This window comes from Nanorana parkeri, unplaced genomic scaffold, assembly GCF_000935625.1.
Source record: "Nanorana parkeri isolate BGI_ZX_2015 unplaced genomic scaffold, ASM93562v1 scaffold2121, whole genome shotgun sequence".
NCBI classification, from domain to species: domain Eukaryota; kingdom Metazoa; phylum Chordata; class Amphibia; order Anura; family Dicroglossidae; genus Nanorana; species Nanorana parkeri.
In genome coordinates, this window is record NW_017308389.1 from 176,219 (window position 1) to 189,369 (window position 13,151).

The 13,151-nt window shown below is 41.1% G+C and overlaps 1 pseudogene; it reads right to left on the reverse strand.

Annotated features, from left to right (window-relative positions):
• Positions 1-11,596: 11,596 nt before the first annotated feature.
• Positions 11,597-13,151, reverse strand: part of LOC108800758 — a 17,891-nt pseudogene continuing 16,336 nt past the window's right edge.

A 13,151-nucleotide genomic window follows, 5' to 3' on the forward strand; every position in this document is an offset into this window, starting at 1 on the left:
GTATTAATTTATAATTTATCTTAAACTTTTTAAAATAAAAATGTTAAGGAAACTTTTTCTGAGAGCAATATAGATAATATCAGAGTAAATCTTTCAGGCTAGTGCACAGTCAATTAACATTTCTACATTTTCCATTAAATATAGCATGTATTCTGTTCTTTTGGTTCAGGTCCACTTTAAATATTGTGCCCCAATTTATATTTCCCCTTACTTTCTAATTCTGTTAAAAGTTTTCCCTTCCTTACTCTATCCAAAGCGAAACAATATATTTTATTATATTAAGATATTTTATAATGTATAATTTTTAGGCAGAATGATGTGTTAATGAAGTAGTACACATACACATTTAAATTTATATGTATGTATATTGATTTCTCTACTGACAATTGTTGCACTTTGTGGTAGGTAAGTATCAGTTTTGATTGGGGAACTTTGTTATTTGAGGGAAAAATAAATAATCAAATAAATGAATAAATATTTTAAAACATATAAATCATACTCTGGCTGGGGTTGGGCTTTAATGGTGATTTAGTGAAGTTCTGTATATTGTACTATCACCTCTGATACATTGTATGTTACATTTTGTTTAATCTTTCCATCTATTAATAATGAAACTGTTATATTGAAGTGTTTGTGATTTCTCAGACATAACTTGTGTAAAACTTTTCTCGTGTTTAATTCAAGTTCTTGTATATCAGAATATCTCTCATGTGCTGCTGCTGTGACATTGTTCAGTGTTATTGTCCACAAGGAAGGTGCAGATAATGTTATAATAAAATCATAAAACTTCTGCAGTTCAGTATAGCTATGAAAAGAATCGTATTGTCATTCATTGTAATCATCACTTGGCTGGTCGGTGCCCCAGGAGAGTCTCCACCGGGAGGGAGTGGAGTAGGGAGGATGAGGTGATGTAATCTGTATTTCTATTAATGTGATATCTGTGTAATTATGTATCCATGTGACAATGTCCTCCGCGTATTGATACAACGAGAGAACAAAGACTACCGTGTATTGATAGATTTAGCCAGGTGAGCAGGTGAGGATGGAGGGAGGGGGAGAGGAGGATGATGGGAGGGGGAGCGCAGTCTGGCTTCTGCGAAATACAATTCTTTTCTCTGACCTGATTCTACAGGTAGAAATCTCTATGAGATTTTAAATGAAAATGTTTACAGAAAATGACATTTCTGATCACGCTGATAATATTAATCTTAACCAGTTAAATTCCAGAGCCATTTTCACATTTTAGCTATACAACTATTAACTCAACAGTAACTGTATCCAGTATGAAAATATTTCTTTATAAATATATTTGTTTAAATGTATTTATTCATTCAATTACACTTTTTTAATTAAATAATTAATTAATTATTTAATTCAAGAATTATCTAATTATCTGTGTATTTAAGAGCCATAAGAAATAATACAATTAAACATAAATAAATAAACAAATAAATAAACATAGCTTCCAGTTTGTCCAGTGATAATTATAAAACAAGTGTTACTATGGTGGGTTCCTTTATACACAGATTGATGACCAGCGTGTCTGACATTGGCCCAGAATTTGCCAACTACTCTTTCAGAGACTTTCACGCTATTTATGAAGCAATAATAGTGGACACGCCCCCCACCTTTCCCCAGTGAGAATTACATTCCCTGACATTTGGTAACATTTCTTCTTCAATAGCAAAATATCTTCATTGTAACTTTCACCCTAAGTTGTATAATTAGGGAGAATGTTACCTACCCTGCACATTCACTTGACATTCCCTCCAGTATGTAATTAAAAAAGAATCACATTCTTTGTAACCACAATGCACTGCATGGCCTTTGAACTTATGTAAGGTGTCTTAGAGGGCCAATATTGGAGGCTTTCCTATCTATAAAAGGATGGGTTCCGGGCAGCCATTTGTCAGTTTATGGAAAGCTCTGTGTGGAAGGAGGGTTAGTTCATGTAGTGTCTATCATTCCTTGCAGCTCATACTAGTTCCTCCCTCTGACCTCCATGATATTGTAGTATTCTCCACCCCCTTTCTTCCCAATCCCCATCCAGACCTCTGCCATCATGGGACTGCACATCATGTGACAGTAGCTCTCCCCCTTACTATTTTCACTAGTAAACACAGGGCTGGCATACCTCCACTCACTTCCACTGCCGCAGTAGAGACATGCCAGCTCTGTGTTTACTAGTGACAGCAGTGAGTGGGGAGTTGTTGTCACAGCAGGTGAAATTCTGTGATGACAAAGGTCGGAATGGGACTTGGTTGGGGCTGGAAATGGGTCTGGGGGGCCAATATAACTGCAGAGTCACTGGCCCAGGGTGCAAACACTACTCTGCCCTCCTGCACAGTTCACCCTTTGTTGATGCTGCTTCATTTCATAATGCAATTCAATGTCACATGTGTAGGAAAATTATTATTCTCCATTCTCTTCTCTGCCCACCCTGACTTGGATCAAAAACTGCCTCCGGTTACCATCCCCCGGCTGCAGTACGCTAGATTGACGCCTTTCAGGGACACACCCCCTTCCCCAAAATCATAGCTTCCTTCCTAGAGAGCAGGTATAAGATTGGAAACTAGCCAATCAGAGGTCTCCCATCTGTGACTAGTCCTAAGCTTATTGGTTCAGATGCACAGACTTATCCCACCACTATACGATTTCACAGAGTCACTGATTCTTCATTGGAAGACGTGACCGATACTCAAAACGGTTCACAGCTTCAATCCAGCTAATTAGCAGGCACACAACATGGTGTCTAATTAGTACAAATGATGGGATAGTCATGCTATTTCTACCTGAACATATAATCGCTTAGCTTATGACTGCTTCTTACTCTGCAGTGATTTTATCTTACTTACACCTCTTATTGATTGTCTTTAAAATGTAAACATAAAAATGTATAATTAATTCGTAGTTGCACACTTAAAAATTGCATAGTATGTATATCAAACTATAAAACACAATATTAACTGCTAAATAAAATGAAATAAAAAGCAAATTGAAATTTCACACAATGTTCTGTACTAGGCGCTGACCACAGTTTGACTTTTGGATTCCATATGGTCGACATAAACATACAGTATCTCCCAGAAGTGAGTACACCCCACACATTTTTGTAAATATTTATTATATCATTCCACGTGACGACACAAAATAAATTACACTTTGCTACAATGTAAAGTAGTGAGTGTACAGCTTCTATATCAATGTACAGCATGTATATCAGTGTACATTTGCTGTCCCCTCAAAATAACTCAACACACAGCCATTAATGTCTAAACCGCTGGCAACAAAAGTGAGTACACCCCTAAGTGAAAATGTCCGAATTGGGGCAATTATCCATTTTCCCTCCCCAGTGTCATGTGACTTGTTAGGTCTAAGGTGTGAATGGGGAGCAGGTGTTTTAAATTTGGTGTTATCGCTCTCACTCTCTCATACTGGTCACTGGAAGTTCAACATGTCACCTCATGGCAAATAACTCTCTGAGGATCTGAAAAAAATAATTGTTGCTCTACAGAAAGATGGCCTAGGCTATAAGAAGATTGCCAAGACCCTGAAACTGAGATGCAGCACGGTGGCCAAACATCTGCTTAACAGGACAGGTTCCACTCAGAACAGGCGTCGCCATGGTCGACCAAAGAAGTTGAGTGCACGTGCTCAGCGTCATATCCAGAGGTTGCCTTTGGGAAATAGACATATGAGTGCTGCCAGCAATGCTGCGGAGGTTGAAGGGGTGGGGGGTCAGTCTGTCAGTGCTCAGACCATGTGCCGCACACTGCATCAAATTGGTCTGTTGACACAGAAGGAAGCCTCTTCTAAAGATGATGCACAAGTAAGCCTGCAAACAGTTTGCTGAAGACAAGCAGACTAAGGACATGGATTACTGGAACCATGGCTTGTGTTCTGATGAGGCTAAGATAAACACATTTGGTTCAGATGGTGTCAAGCGTGTGTGGCGGCAAACAGGTGAGGAGTGCAGAGACGAGTGTGTCTTGCCTACAGTCAAGCATGGTGGTGGGAGTGTCATGGTCTGGGGTTGCATGAGTGCATAAATGCCAACATGTACTGTGACATACTAAAGCAGAGCATGATCCCCTCCCTTCGGAGACTGGGCCACAGAGCGGTATTCCAACATGATAACGACCCCAAACACACCTCCAAGACGACCACTGCCTTGCTAAAGAAGCTGAGGTTAAAGGTGATGAACTGGCCAAGCATGTCTCCAGACCTAAACCCTATTGAGCATCTGTGGGCTATCCTCAAACGGAAGGTGGAGGAGCCCAAGGTCTCCAACATCCACCAGCTCCGTGATGTCATCATGGAGGAGTGGAAGAGGACTTCAGTGGCAACCTGTGAAGCTCTGGTGAACTCCATGTCCAAGAGGGTTAAGGCAGTGCTGGAACATAATGGTGGCCACACAAAATATTGACACTTTGGGGCCCAAAGTGTACTCACTTTTGTTGCCAGTGGTTTAGACATTAATGGCTGTGTGGTGAGTTATTTTGAGGGGACAGCAAATGTACACTGATATACAAGCTGTACACTCATTACTTTACATTGTAGCAAAGTGCCATTTCTTCTGTGTCGTCACAGGAAATGATATCATAAAATATTTACCAAAATGTGAGGGGTGTACTCACTTCTGTGAGATACTGTATATACATGTACACATGCAAAAGCCTATACACACACACATGTAAATACATAAACTAAATCTGATGATACTTGATCAATACAAAATATTATCAAAATAATAAAAATTATATATATATATATAAAGGCCATTAGAGACTAGCTTCTAAAATCTAATCTAATCTAAAACTGATGTATCAGGAATTAAAATACTACTATTAAAGATAGTTACATTATTTTACAGTACCTGACCTTATAACTACTGGAATATTAAATAACTGAGGCTACTTCGAAAGGCTCATTGGGGCCATTAGGCGCTAAACTATTAAAGGAAAACTATGACATGAGTGATTTCCACTCACCTCATAGTTCTAAGCCGACCTGTGACAATGAGACTGTCACAGGTCGGCTCAGTAGATCGGGAGGTGAGAGAACACATACCGGGTTCCCTCACCTCTCGATCCTGTCACGGCTCTCTGCCGTGACAGGGGGAGGGGCTGGATTCCCCCCTCCCGCTCCAGGTGCGGCATCTCAGTATACTGAGCTTAGGGTAACAGGAGGACGCTAGTTTGTGTCCTCCCGTTACCCCAAGGAGAACTATGGGGAAAAACACTGACCCCATAGTTCTCCTTTAAGTGTAAAAATGCAGAACATTTCTCTTTGGCAGTTTTTTGTCTCGAATGTCTGAATCTCTCATGGTTGGGATTGCCTCAATTCCAAAGACTTTTACATTTTCTACACTCGCATTATAATGTGTCAAAAAATGTTTAGGGGCAGAGTGTTTATCATTCTTATTAATTATCTTCCGTTTATGTTCACCCAACCTCGTCCTAAGAGTTCCTCCCCACATATATTTTACCACAGGGGCACAATAACGCATAAATCACATGCTCAGTGGCACAATTTATAAATTGAATAGGAATAATATTTTCCTTAACGGTTATTTCTTTTCTTTGCTATGCCACATGTGCCGACAGGCTCCACAATTATGTACACTGCATTTAAAATTTCCCATTTGACCAGGTATATTCATTCACCTTACTGGGAGGCATTATATTTTTTAGTATTTTTTGTCTCTTAAACAATTACTTTCGGATATGTCAGTAGAGTATTTTTCAGGAAGGCTTCTTCCATCAAAATCCTCCAATGTTTTTTTTTTTTAGCATATAGATTCTTATAGAAAAAAATTCCATTAATACAGTACAAGATTGCAACTTGTTACATCCATAAAGTGAAGGTCATAAATGTGAACACATCGACATAAGTAACTTGCATAATAGCCAATTACGCTAGTATGTATAATTACTTACAGCTGCAAACGATGTGAAAGTACATACATAACAGAATCAGGATGTATTAGGAAGGTGTGAAGTAACACAAAACTTCAGAGTATCTAGAACAAGAACAAAAATCAAAGCCAAAACCTCAACGAGCTGGCGACATATTGAATCAGGAAATGGTTTGAGATTCCAACTAAAGAAAGAAAAAATAAATGAAAGGCACAATATGGTCTTAGAGTGTGAATACTGTCAGATTGTTCAAAACCAGAGATCATGTATTCCATGATTTATCAGGTCAGCGGCGCAAAGTGCGGTTGATTTGTGGAGCCAGGGACAGGCGCCCCTGCCAGGACGGCATAACTAGGATATGTGCCTTGTCATTGGACGTCCAGTGCTCCTAGGGAGCCGTCAAGTTAAGCCATGAGGTACCAGTGCGTGTATTGGAAAGTGGCCATGACATCTTTGAGTTGCACTAAGGTCAGTTCTGTTGGGAGGTATGCCTTCCAGTTCTGAAAGAATTTGCTGGTCCGACAGGAGTTGAATTTAGTGTCTAGTTTTTCCAGGAGCATAAGCCTGAAAAGGACAGCTCTTACATCCGACACTGTTGGGGCATCTGCAGTGAGCCACTTAGTCAGGATAATTTTTTTGGATGCTAAGAGACATAGGTGTTCCCAGGAAGAGAGGGGAGCTGGGCGAGGTTGTGTCTGCTGAGGTGGGTCTTGAAGTGGGCACAGAGTAGGGTGGGGTTCCCTGGTCACACAGGTCAGAGAATGCATGTATGTAAGTATCTAGTGCCAGAACGTTTGGATGGTGGGGCAGGACCAAATCTGATGTGTTAGGTCGGGCCGAGGGAACATTTGTGGCATTGAAGGAGCCAGTCAGCGGGTGGAGATACGGAAGTGAAGTTGAACGCATAGTAAGCCGTATGAATCCATTTGAATTGTAGTTCTCGCCATGTTTCACAGACATCGGATTTGCACACGTTATGCCTGCCACGGAGGATGATGTCGTATGTGTCTTGTGTGGTTTGTTCCGTCAGTGTGGCCCATGGGCGGACAAAGTTGGGGAAGGATTTCTGTGCCCGTAAATCACGGTCTCTCAGAAGTACATGTAGGCCGGATAGGGATAGCTTGGATGGGGAGGTGTCTAACATGCAAGAGAATGTCCCTGCGGAGGTCATGTCGGAAGGTGGGGGTAAGTGGGTTCTGATGAAGCCGGAGATTTGGCGGTGTTGTAGGAAGTGCTGTGATGGTATGTTGAAAAGGTGGGATAGGTCCGTTAGGTGCAAGCAATGTCCCCGTGGGGACAACAAGGGCCGTATATTGTGAATGCATTTGGACTCTGAAAGCTTGAATGCCTGTGATTCGCGTCCCTGGGGGAAGATTGGAGAAGAGGTTATATGCATCCAAGGAGAAATCGTGCCGTGGAGGCCTACAAGCTTCCTCACCTCTCGCCAGGTGATAACCGTGTCTCTCAGGAAGATATTCTGCTTAAGGTGAGGGGGAGCTTATGATGGGGAGTGTGGAGCATGCCTGCAAGAGACCAGGGGGATACTACTTGTGATTCCAGCTCTGTGTTGGAGTAATAAGAGGTGCCATTTATCCAGTCTCTAGCGTACCGAAAATTACTAGCCAGGTTGTAAAGCCGGAGATCTGGCAAATTGGCCCCCAGCTCTGATCTGGGTAGCTGTAATATTTTGAGCGCAATCCGGGACCGTTTGCCTCTCCAAATAAATTACGAGAAGGCTTTATTTAGTAGCTGTACATCTTTGTGTTTGAAGAGAAGGGGTAAGGTCTGAAGGGGGTAGAGAATCCGGGCAAAATGAATCATCCTGATCAGGTGGCATCTGCCCAGCATGGAGATCGGGAGAGATTGCCACGAGTTCAGCTCGTGTAGTATTTTCGTGATGATAGGGGTATAGTTTAGGGCATATAGGTCAGTGATAGAGCGGGGGATGTGGATACCTAAGTATGTAAGGGAGTGGGACCTAACCTGTAGTTTAAATTGTGGAGCCCAGGATGACAAGTGCCGATCCGCCTTCTGTGAGAGAAATAGCACTTCACTCTTGTCAAAGTTAATTTTTAGGCCCGAAAAAGTGCCAAAGAATTGGATGTGTTTAATCAGAGTTGGTATTTGTTTTTGTGGATCAGACAAGAGCAGTAATATGTAATCAGCAAACAGCATGGACTTAACCTCCTCGGCTCCCACGTTAAGACCGTTAAATAAGTGGGGGGAGGAGAAGGAGAGGGAGAGCGGTTCGATGGCTATATTAAATAGCAGAGGGGACAATGATAGCAGAGGGGACAATGGGCAGCCCTGTCGTGTACCTTTGAATAAAGGGAAAGGGGAGGAAAGGTGTGTGGAGGTGTAAATCTAAGCCTTGGGGGAGGAATACATAGTGGAAATAAAATGTAGAAACCTGCCAGATATACCCATGCAAAGCCAATACCAATTTACATTATCAAAGGCCTTCTCCGCGTCCAATGCCAACAAAGCTATTGGACGCGGAGAAGGCGTCGGATCAGAGAGACGAACATGTTCCAAAGCAAACAGTATTTTACGAATATTCAGCATGGCCGAGCGGCCTGTCATGAATCCAGCTTGATTAGGGGAAATAAGTTTAGGCAGGAGGGAAGACAATCTGTAAGCCATAATCTTAGACAGATACTTGCATCTTGGTTCAACAAAGACGTATATAAGCGTTGTTAAAAGTTGGGGGGTACTGTTTAACGCACAGAATGTGATTATACAGGGCTAGTAAGTGAGGCTGGATATCTTCTACTAGAATTTTAAAGAATTCGGAGGACAGGCCATCAGGTCCCGGCGTCTTGGACAGGGGGGTGTTTTTAATGACTCCTAATAGTTCCTGCATAGTGATATCAGAGTTGAGCATCTGCACATCTTCAGCTGAGAGGGACGGCAGATTAATCGACGGATATTTCTCTGGATCAGTATGAATAATGCCGTCCCCGTCAGCTAGACGAAGTATGTGAGATGTAGGAGTAGCGCCCCTGACCAAGTTCGCCAAGAGCCATCCCAAGTACAATGTTCAGATCTGAAAGGCAGCCTTATTTAATTGGGTACAAAAGGATCATTTGTATGACTCATCACCACTATTTAGCCTCACACGTTTTGCATGATCAACTTCATGTTTTTTGACAGTACTTTCTATCCATCTAACATCATATCCTTTATCCATAAACTTTTATTTAAGTATGGATCCCTGTTATTGATAATCTTCTAACTTAGAACACGTGTTTCTAAGGCATCTAAATTGACCTTCTGGAATGTTATTAATCCACCTAGGGTGTTATGCACTAGCTGCATTTTCAGAGGAATTACCCATTGTAGGTTTGAAATGGGTTTTAGATGTAATTAAATCCATTTCATCATGGCCTAATTCTAGGTCCACACTAAGGAATGATAGTCAATTATATGTAAAAATTTGATAGAATAGAATTATGGCTACAATAATCTACAAATTCTAGTAGTTTGTCCTTACTGCCATCCCATATGAGAAATATATCATCAATATATCTAGCGAAGAGAACCAGGTTTGCCCCAAATGGATTATTGGACCAAATATAATTTGACTCCCAAAATCGCATAAAGAGATTGGCATAACTCGGGGCAAACTTGGCCTCAATAGCTGTGCCCTTAGTCTGGATGAAAAATTCATCCAAAAAGGAGAAATAATCGCAAATTAGTATACATTTTATAGAATCCAAAATAAAGCATGCCTGCTGTGAATTGATGGAGATTGGGGATCCTCATCATTCAAAGATCTCTCTGAAAAGAATATGATGTCCCACTGTGAAGTGCAGACGCTGGGGGTAAGGTAAGTATACTGTATTTACAAACTTTTTTACCAGGTTTTTTTCTGCTGTGTTTTCCATTTTCTATGGGAATTCTAATAAAAGTGAGAGGTGATGACAGTCAATACAGAGGCTTCCTCAAAGAGTACTAAAGCCACATTCATGATATTAAATGCTATATAAGAGGAAAAATCTGTAAGGTATCCAGGTCAATTGCGCATGTGCGTAGTCCCGTTTTTCATACCATGGGAAAACAGGCACTTGCGCGCATCGGGACATAGGTGCACAAGCGCGCTAATCTGGCGCACAGACGTGCTAATCTGGCGCACAGGAAGTGATGCAGTACCTCTGAATTGATCTTCCTATTTAAAGCAAGCACAGCCTGGGCTTAGTTGCTGGATGGTCTTTCAGCTGTTCCCAGTGATCCTGTTTGCTCTCCCTGTTTTCTGCTCCTGCACCTTGACCCGGAATCTGACTGCTCCTGATTGCTGCCTGCCTATTGACCTTGGAATTGTTACTGGACTTTGCCTCTGCCTCATCCCTTGTACTTCGGTGCTCAACTGTTGTGACACCTGGCTTGCCTGAACTCGATTCTGCCTTTTGCTCTGGTATCCTGCTGCCCCCCTGGTGTGACCTCACCTCTGCTCTTCCCGATCCTGATTCTGGACTACTGTCTGGCACGGTGTTGCCCCATCCACTGGCACCCATGTTACTTGCCATTTCTCAGGCTCTGTTCCTATCCTCAGAGTTTGGGGGACACAAGGTGCAAAGGGAGCCTCCTCATCCAACCAGTCTCCAGCCAGGTATGTGATAAAATCACTGACTGTGCATCTGCAGCTGCTGTTTTTCAGCTCTTTTTAGCAGCGAGCAGGGAAATAGTTGATATGTGAGCTGATTGCAAAACTACTTCTGCCAGATATGAACATGCCATGTATTTGGTAGAAAACATTAGGCAAATGCATGTGTTGTGTTGTGCATTTAATATTGAATTCATCATGTTTTGCACTCGGTTCTGAAGAAGATGGTTTAGCCATTGAAACGCAAAAAACATAGCCATATCTATTGCATACTGTGATACTTTTAAATCCAATCGGTTGTACAGTGCTGGCAGGCATTTGGATCTTGATGAATGCATGTTATATATGCTTTACACAGATAGATTTTTGTGAGTATGACTCTTTCTTTTACAACAATCCATAGCATAAATGTTACTACATGAAGAGAGGGCGCTGTTTTTTGTGTTCTTCTACTGGCATGTATATTGAGAAAAGTGAGCTTATCCCAATACTGGTATCAACATCTCAGGAATAACTACATCTATGAATTTGAAACTATATGGAGGTGTTATGTAATGTCAAGCAGGGGCCTACATATAGAGACTTTGTATTATATTGTGGTAACTGATCTGTATTTATTATTTATATATTGTATATGATTACTTTTTACGGATAAAAAATGTTTTTTGATATACAGAATTATTCTACATGAAGATATGAGGATTCAGCACATTAAACATCCTGTGTTGTTAAACAAATTATTGCTCGTCATTCTCAAGAAAGAATTAAACATCAGAACTACAAAAACCAAGGATCTTTATGCAAAGACCAATCTCTAGTAATCATAAATTATATTTTGATTTAAAGAGGTCTTTATAAATAATTATTCTCTGTTTTCAAGCAAACCTGTTTTTGTATTCAGGTCAGGTCTGAACAGAATGATGTAACATTTTGGGAAAAATATACAGCCAAGAAGTCCAGCACTTGAGGCCATTATAGCAAAAATCTCCACAGCCACCATGTATTTCCTTCTGGTGCTCAGATAAGCCGGGATCATGGCAATCCAGACACTGCAGAACACCAGCATGCTGAAGGTGATGTACTTGGCTTCATTAAAACTGTCCGGTAAGGTCCTGGCTAAAAAAGCTATAATGAAGCTCACAGCTGCCAGAAGCCCCATATAACCCAGGGCAGAGTAGAAGCCGATAGCTGAACCCTCATTACACTGAATGATAATCTTTCCCTGATAAGAGTGAGTGTCCTGATCCTGGAAGGGAGGAGATATAGACAACCAAGTGACACAGATTATAACTTGCACCATTCACAACACTGACATGATAGAATTTGGCAATTTGATTCCCATCCATTTCCTCCAGGAACTCCCAGGTTTGCTGGCTTTAAAAGCAATACACACCATGATACTTTTGGCAAGTAGAGAAGAGACGGCAACTGAGAAGATGACACCAAAAGAGGTTACACGCAGCATGCAGGTTACATCTACTGGATGGCCGAGGAACAAGAAGACACAGAGGAAGCTCAACATGATGGAGACCAGGAGAAGATAGCTCAGGTTCCGGTTATTGGCTTTAACAATGGGTGTGTCCTGGTAATGTCTAAACATCCCCAATATTACACCTGTCAGAAGGCAACAGAGGATGGAAACAGATGAAAATACTGCAACAATTGTATCATCAGTGTAGGAGAGAAACTCCACCAATTTTGGAACACAGCGATCCTTCTTCTCATTTGGCCATTCTTCATCAGAACATTTCATGCAGTTTTCACTGTCTGCAGGAAGAAAAATACCAAAACAATGAGCATCTGTGTCAGAGTGTCTGAGAAAAATTTCTGGTGTTGCCCCACAGTTAACAATGGAACAATTGGATAGATAGATAGATAGATAGATAGATAGATAGATAGATAGATAGATAGATAGATAGATAGATAGATAGATAGATAGATAGATAGATAGATTTGGTAAATTGATGAGGAACAATATGTGCTCATGAAGTTTATTTAGTTACAAAGAAAAAATAAAGATGAAATAAAATACAGTCAAGATTAGGAAAATAGATTATCATGGCCCATGGACGTCTGGAATTTGATTGCCATTACTTGGCATCTTCACAGGGACACATGTTTATAAGACCGGTGTCACACAAGACCTCCCTAAAACATGTTTTTGTTGCCTGAACTTACTCACAGTACAATATTAGGAGACTAAAAGTCTGCACAGCAAAACCTTCCAAGATATCCTGTCTTCACATTCTGAAGACATTGTCCCAATAACATATTGTAGTGAAAGGCTTTTTAGCAAGAGGACCTGTATTCTCCAACATTACACATAACATTATGCATTGTCATATAATAGTTGGTTTTCTTTATACACCATTGAAAGCATTTTATATGAATATCAGAGCTATCCTGCTCACACCTCCTGTGTCATCTCAAAAAGTCCAATTATCCCTGGTTCTTATGTTGGAATTACAGAATGAATTGTATCTATGATGTGGAGAATAGGCAGGCCCGGCACTAGAGCAAGGCAAGTAAGGCGGGCGCCTTACGGCGCTGCAGGGTAAGGGCAGAAAAAACAGGGCATTTTGACAAGTACTCGTACTTGTCACAATGCCCCGATGTTTGCGCTATGTTTT